The following is an 11241-nucleotide window of genomic DNA, read 5'->3' as shown; positions in this document are numbered from 1 at the left end:
TGGCACTTGTTTACCAAAGGATCTAAAGGACCGTTATAAAAGTGGGGCAAACCCACTCTTCCCCCTCTGCTGCAGCAACTGGACTATAGCCTATTCAGCGTGGAACTGCGGTTATCCCAGTGGGAATGCAGCATCAAGGCCTCACTTCTGTATTCCTTACAGATCCAATATTCCCACCAAAGGCAACAGGATTTGTGTGTTGACGGACTCAGGCCGGAAGGATATAAGAGGGTGGTCCTTTCTGAGTACCGGGACGTGGGCGAGCGCTAGCGCCCACTGCTGAAAGCCCCTCCTCCAGCCTAGGGAGGGGCCATGAAACCCGGAACCCCACTGAGTTCGGGGGAAAACAAAGGCAACAACAGGAACAGGCTTGGGGGGGTCAAAGGGCCAAAACTAAGGAACCGGAAGGTGACACCGAGCAGAGAAGACATCGAGAGAGCCGGCGGACGCTGCCCAGAGGAACTCTGCCCGGATACCGTGAACGGGCCAATGAAAAGGAAAAGGTAGATGGAAGCAGTGATTATATTCTGGGAGGCAGTGTCACAGTGACAGATACTCTCAATACCTGCACTGTGTTTTTCCATTAACTTTATTATGAGTATTTATAGGGTATGCATCAATGTGGTATCTGGAAGCAACTCCTGATTGTTGCTGTTTAAAAAGGGGACTGTGGTGCTGAGGTGCTTATAAATTTCGTAAATGAAGTTCCTAGTAAAAAGTGGATACATACTTCTCAATAAAGCCCATTCCCAATAAGAAACCAAGCCCTGTTATTCTGTGCTTTGTTTCCATGGTGGACATGTTTATAGGCTGAGACCATTCTTTTTAGGAGTACTGTAAATCATCAGCTTAACATATCCCAGGCTGCACAATGAGTGCATGGCCACCTCCTTCCAAGATCACATGGGCTGAAACCCACTGCTTTAAGGGCCCCCATCTGCAAAGCAGTTAAACACATGCCTAACTGCCCACAATGCCTAGTCTCATTGAAGTCAATAGGGCTACACATGCACCTAAAGTTAAGAAGGTGCTTCAGTGCTTTGATGGCCTGGGGCTTAAATGCATATGGATATTTCAAAGTAGGAACACGGTCTTAATCATTGGCGGCAACACCTCCTCACCCCAGCAGTGTGCTGTACTGCAGCTCCGGGTTTGTAGTAAAAGGGACCCCTCAGGCAGACAAATGATACAATACAGGAACAGTCTCTAAGGGGCAAAACCTAGAAGTGGGCCCCTGACTCATTAGGAACCATAAACATGAAACATACACACCCCTTCCAAATGTCATTGCTGCTGGAGCATTATAGTGGTTCATCTCATTGCACCACCTAGTGTTTTTTTTAGTTGTTAAGTGTAGCATCACTCCAGATTACTGCAGACTTCATTGTAGCTGGACCTGCTAATGCATTGTGGGTGGCTTTTTTTGTGTGTGCATTGTTTCAAGTTTTGATCCTGGCAGCAGAGACGTTAACTTATGAGTGGACTGAAGAGAAGCTAATTCTGTATTGTATATCAAGGGGACCTTGGAAAAACAAGCTCAGCTAAATACACATGATCTCTTAATATAACTGCATGAAAAAAGTATTAATCATGTAAATGTCAAACTGCATGTGAAACATTAGTCACATACAATTTGAATTCACTGCCTTTGCAATTTAAGACAGACACTTGATGCTAAGATCTAAGGGAATTGACTATGTGAGCGCTCCCTGCTATTCTCTGAATACAACCGAAATACATGAGGAATTAATCAAAGACAATTGTACAGTTTGAACATAAGCACTAAACCATTTAAACAGAATTTGATTCAGTCACATGAAATTCTACACGTACATAAAATTTCATGCAACACTAACTTAATGTTTTTGTTTTTTCAAAAGAAAGCTGAGGAGCAATAAGTGACCTATAGTTTAGCTACGCATCCCTTCAAAATAGGGTATTGATTAAAATGAAATTTTGAGGGGTTTCAGAAACACTCTGCTTCCATTGATAGTGTTGGGAGATTTACCATTGGCTTCAATGGAAGCAGAGTCTGCTCCAACTTCTTCTGAAAATCCTACCTTTTGTGTTTAGACAGGTGAGCAGCTCTGTGGAAAAACAGAGCCTGATCTAAAACCCATCAAAGCCAATGTAAAGCTCCCTTGACTTCTGTGGGTGTTGAATCAGGTTCAGAAAGATATTGTCAAGCCAGTACCTCAGATCCCGCATCAAGCTTAGTTTATCCATATTATAATGAGCAGGGAGACTAGCACCCTGGGAAACTATGCTGGGAAGCTGGTGGGGAGCAAATAGGATAAAAATAAAGTCCCGAAAGGACTTGCAAGAAGCTCTCCCTTCGTATGTGTCTGTGTAGAAAACTCAACAGCAAATTCACATGCTCAGGACTCTGGAAGGGTTGAGGAGGTGTGTTCATGGTCCAGGAGCAGCCATGTTATATCCAGCTTTTTATGACATTGGAGAAAATACCACTGTGGGGGGAGGGGAGTGAAAGCTGCTGCGAGCAACGTTAGCTCCTGTCCTGTGCTGTTCCCTCACCTCCCCATGTTGAGGATGTGGCTGTGCTGAGATTAGCCATCGGTAGCGCCACTCCAAAGGAAGCATTGATATCCCAGACAGCAGCTTCCTCAGACTTCCCCAATGAGGACAGCGTTTGTCAGGAATTCCACAAGCTGAAACACACACATTTTCCTGGGCTCTCTATCCTGCTGCAGAATGTGGGTTTAACCCAGGAGGGTATAATATGGACCTACATTTCTAACTTGACTTACTACTGTATTTCCCAATAGATCTGTGTCTATAATAGAGAGGTATAATTTATAAGAAACATATTAAAGTAACTTTCTGCTTCAAACAGAAAAGGCATTTACTGTTATGCATGTGAGAAGGAAAATATCTTGGGATTACTACCTTTAGCACATTAACGATTGATTGGTGTGCTACAATAGACATATGGTATCAGGCACAAATTAGGAACATCATTTTAGTGCCCTCAAGGGAGGTAGTGAGGCCAAACAGCCTTGGATAAATCAAATGTGCGGGTCTGGTTCTCTTATATAATAAGATTATTATAGAAATCAAGGTGTACTGGAGAGTAACCAGAGTGGGACAAGAATGCAGAGATCATGGTTATTAAAGGAAAAAAGCTCACAGAAATTAGGTCGTGTATTTTTAGGGAAAAAAACAGAAATTAATAGGAGACCGCCATGAGGTTTTGAGAATTCTAAGGAAAGGACATGTTGCAGCACCAGTTAGGCAGTATTAGATGCATGACACGGGAATGAAATCTTGAACTGAGGAAGTGCTAGTCTCTAAGCATTTCTTTGCAGATAACAGATAATATAGGGTACCATCAGAAAAATATAGCAAAAGGAATAATGTGGTATAAAGGGCTTCTGCAAGGAGTTAGGCCTGAATGCACAAAAGGAGTCTGGCACGTGTGAAAATTGTTGAGGTATACAAAGCCTGAGTTATGTGCCTAAGATGGAGAGACAGGTACATCAGACTAGCCTCTGATTTGTAAAAGCCAGCTTGCCTAAGCTAGCCAATGGGCGATGCAAACCAGAGGGATGTGTGCTAAGCCCCATCCCTCTCACTGAGAGAGGTGGCTGAGCCGGAGCTGCAGAGAGGTACCTATTTCTGCCTGCAAGTCACAGCTGGGACTCTTCTTCATTAATGATCTGGAGGATGGTGTGGACTGCACCCTCAGCAAGTTTGCACATGACACTAAACTGGGAGGAATGGTAGATATGCTGGAGGGTAGAGAGAGGATACAGAGGGACCTAGACAAATTAGAGGATTGGGCCAAAAGAAATCTAATGAGGTTCAACAAGGACAAGTGCAGAGCAGGGGTGGCTCCATTCCCCAGCACGCCAAGCGCGTGCTTGGGGTGGCAAGCTGTGGGGTCGCTCTGCCAGTTGCCGGGAGGGCGGCAGGCAGGGTGCCTTTGGCGGCATGCCTGTGGAGGGTCCTCTGGTCCCGCAGCTCCGGTGGACCTCCCGCAGGCGTGCCTGCGGAGGGTCCGCTGGTCCTGCGGCTTCAGTGGAGCCGCGTGACCAGCGGACCCTCCGCAGGCACACCTGCGGGAGGTCCACTGGAGCCACGGGACCGGCGACCGGCAGAGCGCCCCCCGCAGCATGCCGCCATGCTTGGGGTGGCGAAATGTCTAGAGCCGCCCCTGGTGCAGAGTCTTGCACTTAGGACAGAAGAATCCCATGCACTGCTACAGAGTAGGGACTGAGTGGCTAGGCATGTTCTGCAGAAAAGGACCTAGGGCTTACAGTGGAAGAGAAGCTGGATATGAGTAAACAGTGTGCCCATGTTGCCAAGAAGGCTAATAGCATTTTGGGCTGTATAAGTAGGAGCATTGCCAGCAGATCGAGGGATGTGATCATTCCCCTCTATTTGACATTGGTGAGGCCTCATGTGGAGTACTGTGTCCAGTTTTGGGCCCCACACTACAAGAAGGATGTGGAAAAATTGGAAAGAGTCCAGCAGAGGGCAACCAAAATGATTAGGGGGCTGGAGCACATGACTTATGAGGAGAGGCTCAAGGAACTGGGATTGTTTAGTTTGCAGAAGAGAAGAATGAGGGGGGGATTTGATAGCTGCTTTAAACTACCTCAAAGGGGGTTCCAAAGAGGATGGATCTAGACTGTTCTCAGTGGTAGAAGATGACAGAACAAGGAGTAATGGTCTCGAGTTGCAGTGGGGGAGGTTTAGGCTGGATATTAGGAAAAACTTTTTCACTAGGAGAGTGGTGAAGCACTGGAATGGGTTACCTAGGGAGGTGGTGGATTCTCCTTCCTTAGAGGTTTTTAAGGTCAGGCTTGACAAAGCCCTGGCTGGGATGATTTAGTTGGGGATTGGTCCTGCTTTGAGCAGAGGGTTGGACTAGATGACCCCCTGAGGTCCCTTCCAACCCTGATATTCTATGATTCTTTGGACTTAGGTGCCTTATGCTGTTTCAATAAGAAGCCTGGGGTTGGAGAAGGAAGAGGAGATGGATGACTGTTAGCTTGGTGGTTAGGGTACTACACATGTTGGAAGTGGAAAACCCCTCGTTCGAGTCTCTCCTTTCCCTGAGGTGGGAAGGAACAGAGTCTTCCCCCTCTCATGTGAGCGCTCTAACCACCTGGCTAGTGTCATTCTCATGCTTTCTCTGTTAGAGTCATTTGGAGAGAGGGAGGGCAGGAGCTTGAGAGTGACTCTATAGCCTGTTGGTTGGAGCATGCCCCCAGGAAGTGGGAGATTGAGTCCCCTAGCCTCCATGGCTCGTTAATTACTTATCTAGAGTGCAACAGCTTCAATGGGAGAAACAGAGGGAACCCCACATCAGAATACCACATGGCCCAATGGTTACAGCATTTCTTCTTCCTCAGGTGAAAGGAGAACTTGAACCAGGGGTCTTCCACATCCCAGATGAGTACCCGAGCCACCGTGCTGAAAGATATGAGAGAAGTCCTCCCCGGCTATCTTTTGTGTACCCGCCTGATGGGCCCAATCCAGTAAGCAGTCTCGGAGCATGCCTATCGGATCAGGCCTCTGAGTTAGGCAGCGGAATGTCTATTTTCCCCCAGTTTGTGAATCACTCTGGGGCTTAGGAGGGAATTAGACATCTGGGTGCCTAGAGGAAGACTGCAGTGTGCCTGCTCAGCGACAGAAACATAGGCACCTAGGGAACTTTTACTGCAAAAACTTAGGTGCCAAGTGATTTTAGGTGCCTATGGGGTTTCAGCAGGAGTTTTGTGCTTTATTGTAGCCAAAAATGGGCGGCTAACTCCTTTTGTGCATTCAGGCGTTAGCAAAGTATTTGTCTTAAAATGGTCTATTACTCATACTCCTGAGTGGCCATGACACTTTGATATTGTTCAATGCCAAAGGTGTTTCGAAATAAAGGTAACATCACAACCACCCAGTGGAAAGCAAAGAAGCAATTTTCTAACCATCGTTGTATTAGCATTGATTTGCAAATGCAGTACAGAACGCCAAGATACCTTCCACAGTAGTTTCTTTTCCTTCCAGACTGAGCCATGTGCTTCGGGCCCTCTGCAGTATGGAATACAGAATTAACACTGTGCCCAGTAATCTTTAATCTCAATCAGAAATGTCCAATAGAATTAAGAATTGGATTTAAATGTCTCCAAGCAGGATATCCTCAACAGGTTAGTGTTAAGCAAGCATCAAGCCAGGCTGTGATTTTATTTCATGTGCCATCATTTACAGAAGGTTAGTTTTTGTGGATTAGCTCAGCAATATGTTTTCAATGCAAAGTATTAAATATGCCACATTTGCCATCTCCTGCACTATGAAACATGCAGTATTGTCTGCTGTATTATCCAACTGTACAACTCAATTTGTTTTGTTAGCTAGGTTATAAAAGTTGCTTGTGAATTGAGGGGGGAGAGTTGTTCTTAGCTGTTCTGGTCTGTAACATGGATATTGTAATCCCATATTCCCTCTGAACAATTGTAGTCATGATGCATTATTTATTGATTCATTTGTTGGCATCTCTGTGGTGTTTATAACTGCAGTATCTCATAGGAATCATGGGCGAAGAAGCAGACATGTCATTGCAGTAAAATTCTTGGAGATGCAGGAAGTTGTTTGCTTCTCCACCTTTTGTGGTTCTGTTCCTGATTTATTTCAGAATTAGACTATCAAGCCCTTTCCCAAGTTGCTATTTGATGCTGGGACAAGGCTCCTTCAGGAAACCATAGTGAAAATTATGTATATGGCAGTGAAGGAGAATTGTAAAAAGGTGGGCTGGGCAGAGGAGGGGTAACGCCAGGTAATCAGCAATTGGACAAGAGAACAATACCATTTAATATATACACACTCAGGATGACATCCTGAATTTTATTACTGTTTGTTATTTTCATATTCCCATAGATGTTCAGAATACTTTACAGGCAAATGCAAGAATACGCAACCTCTACCCAGAGATATTCTGTTTTCTTTTTCCTTTTCTGTACAATCCTTTCTTTTGGGGGCCAATCCTGCTCCCATTGACGTCAATGGGCACGGGACTGGCCTGCCATAATGCAGCAGTGGAGCTCTCCACGAAAGTTATATGGCCAAATCTGCAGTCCTTCCCTGCGCCAAAAGCCCTGTGCATGTGGGTGGTCCCATTGACACCAATGGAAATCCAGGCCCTATGGTGTGGGTAGTGTGTAGGGATTACTTGTGGTTCTGTAGACAAGATTCTGCAAATGGGCACTGTGGAAATAGAAATTACTCAGTGTAAATAAGGGTGATAGAATTCGCCCTTAATAATTACCTTGTGGGCTAAGGACTGTGTCTTATTGCAGGTGTGGAAGCCATTTTCTCTTCTGTGGAGTAGCTCAAGCAGGGTCAGTGGGAGTGGAAGCCATTTTCTTTTCTGTGCATCATAATGGCATCACTCCTATGGCTGAGTGGGCTAGAGTTCTCTTGTTCTTCTCTTCTGCCTTCCCTGATGGTGGGGCAGGATTACAAAGGGAGGAGCTGGTTCAGAAAATCATGCGATTGCTCCAGTTTCCCAATTGTGTTTGATCACAAGACTTAATGAGAATGTGCTGGATGTGAATCGAGACTGCATGTATGTTTTCTGGCTTGCCAGCCACCTCTTTTTAATCCCCCTTGTTGTTTCTTCTTGCTAGTCTATAACATGGTAAAGGATGGCTCTTGAGATCATGGTGGGATTGCTCTATAAAACAAGAAGGCAATGCAAGGGAGGGTTACTATTTCTTGAGGGATCCTTGAAAAGAGGGACTTTGGGGATATAAGAGGACCCTTGTGAACTGACTGAAAAAGTAGGGGATAGATGAATGAGGTACCTTGTCTGTAGCCTTCTGTAGTAAAAAGGCAAGGTGATGCCCTTCAAACTTTAGCCTGAAGTTCCTACAGAAGGCCTCTGGAGAGGATTTATGTTCAGTGTGCTGCTATGATCATGGTACTGTTTCTTTAAGGAAGCCAGAGTTAAAGAGCTACCCAAATTTAGTATAAAAATGCTTCTGAAGCAAAGAACTTCACATAGGTGAAGGTTGCAGATATCCAGAGGTATCCACAGCCTGTGCTTTCAGCATAGAAACAGTGAGACAAGGTGAAAGTGTATCCTCATTGTCTTCTAAGGTGCATTGCTACATTTCTTTTGTTTCTCTTTCACTTTTGCTTTAATGTTTTATTTTCCTGCTGAGACACAGGCTTTATTTACCCAGTTGCCTAGTCCGTCTCACAGTTACCTGTAGCAAAACAATTATAGTTCAGCAACACCAGCCTGCTGCGTTTGTCAGCATTGCACAACACCACCTGTTTAGTTATAAAAAATTTAATGCTTTGAGATACTAGAAAGGTTTCTGGCTCGATTTTCACAGGTAATCAGGGTAACCAGCGGATGGCCTTGATTTCTTTAGCAGCGATGTGTTTTCAGCACTCATGAACATTAATCAATATGGCATTTTTCCTGATATTTGTTTAATCAAACACCACACTAAATACAGGCTCCCTTAGAAACCATTCAAAAGCTCCTAATTCCCATTTTCTAAAGTGACTTAGGAGCTTAAATCCCAGTGAAAGTCAATAGGATTTAGGAGCCTAAGTACCAGAGCTACTTGTGAAAATGGGACTTAAGCTCCTAAGTTACCTAGAATCATAGAAATAGAGGGCTGGATGGGACCTTGAGAAGTCATCAGGTCTGGCTGAGGCAGAACCAGTAAACCTAGGCTATCCCGGACAGGTGTTAAGCCAGCCTGGTCTTAAAAACCTCCAATGGTGGGCATTCCACAACCTCCCTTGGAAGCCAATTCCAGAGCTTAACTGCCCTTAGAGTAGGAAAGATTTTCCTAATATCTAACCTAAATCTCCCTTGCTGCAGATTAAGTTAATTACTTCTTGCCTTACATTCAGTGGACATGGAGAACAATTGATCACCATCCTCTTTATATCAACCTTTAACATATTTGAAGACTGTTATCAGTGTCTCCCTCAGTCTTCTTTTCTCAAAACTAAAAATGCCCATTTTTTTTTCACCTTTCCTCATCAGTCAGGTTTTCTAAATCTTTTATTAAGGGGGGTAGGGATAGCTCAGTGGTTTGAGCATTGGCCTGCTAAACCCAGGGTTGTGAGTTAAATCCTTGAGGAGGCCACTTAGGGATCTGGGGCAAAAATTGGTCCTGCTAGTGAAGGCAGGGGGCTGGACTCAATGACCTTTCAAGGTCCCTTCCAGTTCTAGGAGATTGGTATATCTCCAATTATTACCTTTATCAGTTTTGTTGTTCTCCTCTGGACTCTCTCCAATCTGTCCACATCTTTCCTATAGTGCAATGCCCAGAACTGGATACAGTACTCCAGCTGAGGCATCACCCATGCTGAGTAAAGTGGGACAATTATCTCCTGTGTCTGTCTTACAAAACTGCTCTTAATATACCGCAGAATATTAGCCTTTATCCATCTGCAACACATTGTTGATTTGTATTCAATTGGTGATCCATTATAACCCTCAGAACCTCTTCAGCAGTACACTTTTGGTTTTTTACAGATATCTAGCTAGTTATTCTCCATTTTGTAGTTGTGCTTTTGATTTTTCCTTCCTAAGTGAAGTACTTTGCACTTGTCTGTACTGAACTTCATTTGATTGAATTCCGACCAATTCTCCAATTTGTCAAGGTCATTTTGAATTCTAATCCTGTCTTCCAAAGTGCTTGCAATCCCTCCCTGTTTGGTGTCATCTGAAAATTTCATAAGAATACTCTCAATTATTCAAGTAATGAATGAAAATATTGAATAGTACCAGTCCTAGGACTGACCCCCAAGAAACCCCATTAGCTGCATCCTCCTAATTTGACAGTGAACTACTGATAATTACTCCTTAAGTATGTGTTTTGTTTTTTTTCAGCCAGTTGTGCACCCACATTATAGTAAGTTCATCTAGTCTATATTTCTCTAATTTGCTTACGAGAATGTTGTATGGGACTGTCAAACCCTTTCTAAAAACAAGATATGTCACCTCTACTGCTTCCATCCTATCCATTAGGTCAGTAACCCTATCAAAGAGAGAAAATGGGTTGGTTTGGCATGATTTGTTCTCGACAAATCCATGCTCCTATTTCTTATAACCCTATTATCTAGAAGTGATTACAAATTGTTTAATTTATTCCCATATATTTTTAGGTATCAAAGTTAATCTGACTGGTCTATAATTCCCAGGGACCTCTTTGTTTCCCTTTTAAAAGATAAGTTCTATGTTTGCCCTTTTCCAGTCCTCTGGGACCTCACCCATCCTCCATGAGTTCTCAATGATAATTGCTCATGGTCCCGAGATTGCTTCAGCTAGTTCCTTAAGTACTTAAGGATAAATTTCATCAGGCCCTGCCAACTTGAATACATCAAACTTATTTAAATATTTTTAACCTGTTCTTTCCCTATTTTGGCTTGTATTCCTTCTCCCTTGCTGTTAATGTTAATAGTGGTGAGTATTTGGTCACCACTAACCTTTTTTGTGATGACTAAAGCAAAATTGGCATTAAACACCTGAGCCTTCTTGATGTCATCTGTTATTATCTCTCCTTTCCCACTAAGTAGAGGACACACACTTTCCTTCATCTTTCTCTTGCTCCTAATATATTTAAAGAACCTCTTCTTATTACATTTTATGTGTCTTGCTAGGTTTAACTCTTTAACTCAAGTTATTCCATGGCTTATTTTATTCTCCTGAGCATGTGCCATAAGATCAGCCATTCAGCCAACCAGAATATAACATGTCTCCATCCATTTGACTTGAACACAAATGAACAACTCATCTGGAAATGCGTCTGGAGAAAACTTTGGTTTTTCAGATATCTAAAAAATGAATAAACAAATAAAACTAAAATGTCTCCAGATCAGTCGAAAACTTTAGCCACAATGTCTAACAGACCAATATGATTTGAGTTTCAAGTGAGATGTTGTAGAGCTCTAACAATAGCTTAATTCGATATGCTTGCACTTTTTTAACCAACTCTTTGAAATAAACAGGAGTGTGGGCCATCAGTCATGCCCTTTACAAGGATTGTTTGCAATGTCTCTTAAGATCAAAATTTGGTTTTAAAGGAGAGATGATCTACCCCATTCATGTATCAGAGAAGTAGCTGTGTTAATCTGTATCCACAAAAACAATGAGGAGTCCGTGGCACCTTTAAAGACTAACAAATGTAGGATGTGGACTCTGAAACCTAATGACATTCCACATGTAATGATTTCACTGCTGATAATTTTAGCAGACATATA

The 11241-nt window shown here is 43.4% G+C and overlaps 1 protein-coding gene across 1 annotated transcript in view; it reads left to right on the top strand.

Moving 5' to 3' along the window:
- Nucleotides 1–6129: 6129 nt before the first annotated feature.
- PLCB4 (phospholipase C beta 4) overlaps nt 6130–11241 on the top strand; it is a 362644-nt gene continuing 357532 nt past the window's right edge. The window contains exon 1 of the mRNA XM_045011149.1: nt 6130–6161. The gene's annotated coding sequence lies outside the window, so the exon portion shown is untranslated. The remainder of the gene's footprint in view (nt 6162–11241) is intronic.

This window comes from Mauremys mutica, chromosome 3 (assembly GCF_020497125.1).
Source record: "Mauremys mutica isolate MM-2020 ecotype Southern chromosome 3, ASM2049712v1, whole genome shotgun sequence".
NCBI lineage: Eukaryota > Metazoa > Chordata > Testudines > Geoemydidae > Mauremys > Mauremys mutica.
The sequence above is the reverse complement of the archived record's forward strand: the minus strand, read 5'-3'. Positions and strand labels throughout refer to the sequence as shown.